At 36.1% G+C, this 7,678-nt stretch overlaps 1 long non-coding RNA gene across 1 annotated transcript; it reads right to left on the bottom strand.

The window, feature by feature from the left end:
* Window positions 1-4,734: 4,734 nt before the first annotated feature.
* On the bottom strand, window positions 4,735-7,502 carry LOC131535766 (uncharacterized). Its single transcript, XR_009269740.1, has 3 exons — window positions 7,409-7,502; window positions 7,029-7,107; window positions 4,735-5,190 (listed from the first exon to the last, which is right to left on the bottom strand). It is a non-coding gene; the product is annotated as an uncharacterized LOC131535766 (long non-coding RNA).
* Between the last annotated feature and the right edge of the window lie 176 nt (window positions 7,503-7,678).

The raw sequence follows: 7,678 nt of genomic DNA, 5'->3' as shown, positions 1-7,678 counted from the left end.
AGAACTACCTCCCAGGGCTTCAGCTGAGACATAAATGGAGAAAACCCACTGATAATGCTGCTGTGGGACAAATTGTGATGATCATTGACTCCAACCTTCCTAGAGGACTTTGGCCTGTTGGGACCATCACTAAGGTTTTCCCAGGGACAGATGGTGTTGTTCGAGCTGCAGAGGTGAAGGTTAAAGACAGTATCTACATTCGCCCGGTAACCAAACTGGTGGAGCTCCCTGAAATGCCTGAGGATTCAGGTGGCACTACTTCACACTAGTTGACTTTTGAATGAGTGTATTTGCCAGGCAAATACAGGGGCGGCTGTTAAAAGTCCGTGCCCTGACATAGACTACGTTACCCATAATGCACATGTTTTTTTGTTTGTTTGCATAGTTGCTAGGCGCTTTCACTTTAGTGTGGTCCAGTCAGTGACACAAGAGCATCATTCACGGTGCACAGAATTGCCATCCTTTATTAATCCTACGCGATTCTTGTGTGTATGAGTGCTGTGTGCGTCCTTAATATGTAAGTATGGCTTTTGTATGAATGGCGCTTGATTGCAGAATTATTAGCCCAGTTGGCGGTTGTTATACTCGCGTTATTCCGTGCTATACAGATGTGGTCCATTACGGCGCTCCACATGCGCTCCTAAAGTAGCCATCCACTGTATATACTTCAGTTATTGCCTTACAAATAACTGCAAATATTATATTTAATGTATAATTCGCCTTTTTTGGTACTTTCCACCATTTGGAGATTTATAGCATTTATGCAAGTTCATTTATAGTGTTAGAGCTCCCACTAGTGGATTTTTGGTTGTACTGCGGGTCAGTTCTTTATGCATCTGTAGTAACCACAGCATACATGTTTATTAATATACATTTTATTGTATTTTCTGTTTCAGATAACCACACACACACACATATACACCCACCTACAAACACCTAATTATTCACCTGTAAACCATCATGTACCCGACTCTTCATTAATAAATTCTTAAACTGCATCATTGGATTGGCCTATTCCTTCTGACCGAGGAAGACTCAGTTGACGAACAACCCATAATCAGTCGCAGACCAGACGCACACGGTCTCTTACAATATTTCATAAATTCTGCATGTGACAATATTTCAAAGTTTGCTTAAAAATACTTCAAAGTACAACCCCAATTCCAGAAAAGTTGATATTTATTGTAAATGCAATAAAATCAAGAACCTGTGATTTGTTAGTTCTCTTTAACTTTTATTTAATTGACAGAAGTACAAAGAAAATATTTCCAATGTATATATACACTGCCATCAAGATGACGTCTTTCATGGGAAGTCCATGGTTATTAGATCAAGACAATGCCAGGTCTCATTCTGCATGTGCTACAACAGCATGGTTTCACAGACACATGTGCATGTGACCGACTGGCCAGCTGATCTGTCTCCTGTTGAACATGTGCGGCCCATCACGAAAAGAAGAATCAGACAACGATGACCACAGACTGATGGCTATCTGACGTCTTGTGTCTCGTGAGATTGGGCAAAATTTTGCTCTCAAACTTTTAAGAATAAATGCAAACTCACTGCAGAAAAGATTTGTTTCAAAACCATTAAATCTTACTGACCTTTTTTGAATGGTGGTATAGGCTGTTTTATTTATAATATATATCTTCAAAGCATGTATTTTAACCCATATACAACACTGAATGGCACATGGTGTAACGGGGCTGACGAGACGTGAGATGTGCGGATCCATGTGCAAGCTTTTATTTAAAGGCATGGTCATAAATACAGGCAGGGTCGAAACAATGGCAAACAGGTATGGCAGAGACAAGACAAAGAGTAATCCTAGGACAAGCGTGGGTCGACGATCGTCGAACAGTATTCAATGGGGCAGGGCAGAGAGATAATCCATGTACACGAGCTAGAATCCAAGAGAGGTGCAAACAGTGTCCAAACAGCAAGGCAAGGGTTAATCCAGGGAACACGGGCTAGAAACAAACACGGGAAAACAGGCAAGACAAGACTAAGTCAATAAACTGGGCTCCGTAGAGTCGCTATCGCTGGGAGAGTGATAAACACTATACAATACTTGGCAGTGAGGGACAAGAAGTCCAGGGTTTATATAAGGCATGTAATCAGTGTGTGCATAGGATCAGGTGTGCGTGTGATTAGTGCAATGAATGATGGGAAATGCAGTCCAGTGTGAAGTATGGTGTGAGAGTCAATGTGGTGAGCGAGTGACCTCTGGTGGTGAATGAACGGAAGTGCAGGGACAGGATTCGTGACACATGACATTTGATTTGACTGGACTTGAAATATTATCATAAGTTTCCCAAGAAGAAAAAAAGCCACGTGAATATAAATTAGGCTACATTTACGTGCGTTGAATAAACTCTTTAGAAAATTCTCAATCAGTAAACAAAAAGCATTTATATTATTTTTCTAAACAAGAAAAAACATCTCGTGCTTTATTGTGTCTAAATGCGTGTTGGTTTCACGGGAAGTTCACCCGCTGCGCTTCAGAAAGGCGAGCGAGCACTGAAGTAAAGAGTCGTTGCTCTGGAAATGATCCACAGTCTAGAACACAAAAGTGGCTTTCATTTTCAGACGTTTAATGAGGCTCAGAGGTGCCATGAGTGCAATTAAACTCATAGATTCATGTGGAGATTCATGTTTTAAATAGAACATTTTGAATATAGAAATATTAAATGAATTAAATAACTGAAACGAAGCGCTAAAAATGAAACTGAAACCGCCAGCAGGTGGCGGCAAGACACTGATTTTATCACTGAATCATTCATTCAATTGATTCGTTCGAACGGCTGTTTCATTCAGGGATGAAGCGAGTGACCGTCTTTATGAATCACTGACTCATTAGATTCGTTCAAAAACGCACTTCCATTCATGAATGAAACACCGCTGTGTTTGCTTTTAGAGATGCAGCGGCTCAGCTGTTACTTTATCTGGAACTATTTTCATTGATGATATAGAGCAAAATCATGCAGTACTTGTTTATAAAAACTTGTGTGTTTCCTCTGCAAAAAAAGAAAAAAAAAAGAAGTCCATTAAAGGTAAAATCAATTTAAATGAATTTGCCCTTACGAAAATTAACCATGGTTTTACTATAGTAAAACTGTAGTTAACCATGACTGTAGTACCCGTGGTTTTTTGGTGCAAACCATGGTTTTACTATAGTTATATTGCAGTAATACTATAGTAAAACTGTAATAAACTGACTGTAGTAACCATGGTTTTAAAAAAATTATGGTTTTAAACCACAAATTAACTATGTGTTACCATAGTTTAACCATGGTTTTACTAAAGTATTTCAAATTACATTTAAGCCTAGTTATTCAACAAACATCTACAAAATAAAAACAGAATGACACGTTACTATTCTATGATACAGGCTTTATTATAGCAGTTACATCATCTGAAACAAAATATTGTTGTCACATGTCAAAATTACATTTACATTTACAGCAGACGCTTTTATCCAAAGCGACTTACATTGCATTCAAGGTACAGTTTTTTTTAACATTTTATCAGCTCTTGCTTTCCCTGGGATTCGAACCCATGATCTTGGCGTTGCTAGCGCCATGCTCTACTATTTGAGCTACAGGAAAGCTGAACTATGCTTTCCGAACTATGATTCAGAACTATGAACTATAACTTTATTTAAAAAATAAGTGATAAAGTGATAAAGCACTGCAGTGGTAGAGATGGTTTTCTGCTAATTTACAAAATAAAAATAGCAAATAGTTTCACTGTAATAATGCATTATCTCTATAGAAATTAATTACATGTTGCACAAATAAACATGACTTCGTGTTCACACACAACATTATACCGCCGACCTCTTTAACAATATCTTATGTAGGGCTGCATGCAACTAACACATTTTTTTGATAATCAATTTATTTGTAATTTTTTTAATTAATACTAGTAATTGGATGACAAATAAATAAATAAATAAAATATATACATAATTTTTAATTAAGATCATTTTAATTCATTATTTTAAAGAATGTAATTTCACATCCTGTCTATGAAAACAAATATAAAGAATGTCTCAATGTCGGCTCTGCTGTTCATTATAAGCATTAAAGTGTTAAAATACAAACATTACATTCTAAACCTAAAAACAACAGATTGCTTGTTATTTTGAAACAGAATTGAAAACAATTTAAACAAAAAAACACAATGTTAACTTGTAAGAGGTACGAAGAATAAACACAATCATTCGTCTGAACAGAGCAATTATATTATATTATATTAATGGACAGTTCCAACAATAGTGCCTTTACTGTTACTGCTCTCATAAATATGATTACTTGTGTTACATGTAGGGCTTTAAACCTACACTTAATTTCTAGCAAAAAAATATTTGTAATGTGTATTTTAGTCAGAATTATGAGCGGTCTGTTTGTTTTGATGCACTATTCAAATTCGTTGATGATTATTTTAATTATCGATTAGTTGTTGCAGCCAGGCCTAGTTTTATACGACCTGTAAACACAAGCCCAACACAGACAGATGTGTGCAGTCCATCGCATTAACAACCTTGACTACAATATCAATAACGGTAAAAAAGGTTCTTTCAGTGGAAAAGTTTTACACATACTACAAAATACATTCACAAGAAATGAGAAGTACTTTAAAGAATGTTTAAATGATATCAACTCACGAGAAGATTTCAGTCATTTCAAGCCTAAAGCAAGCTGATTTATTCTACATCTACAGAGTCACCTCATGAGGCCCGATGAAGGCCAGATGAATCCTCCACACTTTTACTTGGTGAAGGAAATGCCCCTCTTTTCAAAAACGTCTCATGCTGCATACATGGCAGTAGTGGTCAGTATGAAGTCTATCATATAGTCCAGTAGGTTACAGTCCACCTTTGGTTTGGTTGTCTTGATCTTCACCCCATATGGTACACTTCTACACAATATTAATAAACAGCTTGCTGGAATACTCAGTTGTTATTGGTCAGTTGCACACTCATCTACACTCTTAAAAAAAGGTGACAGAAAGAACCAAAAAGGGGGTTTCGCGGCGATGTCACAGAGAAACCTTTTTTGGCAGGTTAATGTCAGTCCCTCATCATCCACTACTATCCACTATCCACTATAACTGCCACTGCTGGTTCAAAGAGTTCCCGCTTTCACAGTCCTTCTGATGAATGGTTGAGGCTGGGTACATAGCATCCTGTAAAAAAAACATAAAAAACAACCTCTCATTAGTTTCTTAATTTTAATAGGTTTAGCACAGATATAATGATGCAAAACGACAAACAACAATAATGGAAAGGTATTTTTAAGCTGAACAGCAGTCAGAATAGAAACAAAATCAAAGCAAATGAAAGTATTTTGTAAGTTCATGCATCCATCTATTCACTCTCCAAACCACTTATCCTCTCCAGGGTCTCGGGGGCTGAAGCCTATCCCAGCATCTTGGACCACCAATCCATCCAATTAATGGTATTTAAGCAATATAGTAACAATTATACAGTAACTGTCAAGATTTTGGAAACATTACAGTGTTTTGGGAAAAAAAATATCTTCTGCTCACCAAGTCTGCATTTATTTTATCAGGAATACAGAGAAAATAGTAATATTGCAAAATATAATTACACGTTAAAAAGAACTGTTGTCTATTTGAATATATTGTAAATTGTAATTTATTCCTGTGATCAAAGCTGTATTTTCAGCATCATTACTCCAGTCTTCAGGGTCACATGATCTTCAGAAATCATTCTAATATGCTGATTTGCTGCTCAAGAACATTTCTGATTATTAAAACAGTTGAAAACAGTTTTTGCTTCTTAACATTTTTGTGGAAACGGTGATACCTTTTCAGGATTCTTTGATGAATAGAAAGTACAATTAACAACATTTATTAAATGTATTAAACAATTTAGTAAATAGAAATCTTTTCCAACATTATAAATGTCTTCACTGTTACTTCTGATAAATGTAATACACCCTTGATTAATAAAAGTATTAATTTCTTTATTTTCTTACCACAAATGTTTGAATGGTATTGTTTCCATAATAATGTTAAGCAGCAAAACTGTTTTCAACAAAGGTAGTAATCAGAAATGTTTCTTGAGCAGCAAATCAGCATCTTGGAATGATTTCTGAAGATCATGTGACACTGAAGACTGGAGTAATGATGCTGAAAATACAGCTTTGATCACAGCAAAAAAATTACATTTTAAAAAGCATGCACAGACAAATCCAAATTAAACCTTGTGGCTCGTTACGATACATTGATGTCCTAAGACACGAAACGATCGGTTTGTGCGAGAAACTGAACAGTATTTATTTCATTTTTTACCTCTGATAAACCTCAATGTCCAACTGTTACAATATCCGGCGCTTGACGCATCACCCTGCTCTGGCACATAGATATATATACATAGATGCCTCATTAACGACTGTTTCTATGGGCTGCTATATGTAAGGATCTATGTATATGTCTATGTATATATATCTATGTTCCAGAGCCGTTGACGCATCACGCGCCGGATGTTGTGGATGAGCTCAGGAGAGTTGGACATTGCCTGTATCAGAGGTAAAAAATGATATAAATACTGTTCAGTTTCTGACACAAACCGATCGTTTCGTGTCTTAGGATGTCAATGTATCGTCATGAGCCGCAAGGTTTCATTTGGATTTGTGTGTGCAAGGTTTTTTCTCTCTCAAAGTTTCTGTGCCCATTGATTGGCATTATAGGACTGACAGACTGCAACGGTTTGAGTTAAAAATCTCCGTTTGTGTTCTACTGAAGAAACAAAGTCACCTACATCTTGGATGCCCTGGATGTAAGCAGATAAACATCAAATTTTCATTTTTGGGTGAACTATCCCTTTAAATGATAATATTTTACAATATTTCTGTTCTTACTGTATTTTTAATCAAATAAATGCAGTAGTGGTGAGCAGAAGACTTACTTAAAAAACACATTCAAAAAACATTTTAAAATATCATATCAACCTCTAACTTTTGAACAGTAGTGTCCTGTATGTTTGAGGTTTTACTTACTAGTCACATGGTTCATAGCGACTTAGAGATGTTGTCCGACAGGAGACTCTGCGCTCCTCTGCTGCACGGCCATCATAATCTAGAAACATAATATGCAATTTATCACAGAGCCAACGATATTTAGCTTTATTTAAAGGAAGCAAGCTAGAGCAGAAGTGAAACGCAGAAAAGAAAACAGTACATACACACACACACACACACACACACACACACACAAACAATTTCTTAAAATAAAATTATTAATGTTCATGTATTTAGGTTTGTGTCACTATCTTTCAAAACCTTCCTTTAATGAACTGTAATATAACAGATGCATGGTGATATAAGATAATATGTTGTGAAAAAAAAAGCATATGAATGCATATTTCTTCTATGCTCACCTGTGTTTCCTGCATTTCTGTCAGCAGCTCCCTTCAGAAATTTTGAAATCTTGGAGCTTCTCTTCCTTTGTAGAAAGATTATATTATCACTCCTGAAACCACAGAACAATTTTTTTTTTAAATTTATTCATCAGTATTTGGTTACCATGAAAGATCAAAGCACTTTTGAACTAATGTTAGATTCAGTTAATTCGTGCTTCTGTAAGTGGCGTCACCCATTAACAGTACAGCGGGTATTTTAGGTTAAATAAGTTAGACAACTTCCAATAA

Source organism: Onychostoma macrolepis, unplaced genomic scaffold (assembly GCF_012432095.1).
Source record: "Onychostoma macrolepis isolate SWU-2019 unplaced genomic scaffold, ASM1243209v1 Scaffold93, whole genome shotgun sequence".
NCBI lineage: Eukaryota > Metazoa > Chordata > Actinopteri > Cypriniformes > Cyprinidae > Onychostoma > Onychostoma macrolepis.
This window is presented reverse-complemented; position numbering and strand designations above follow the sequence as displayed.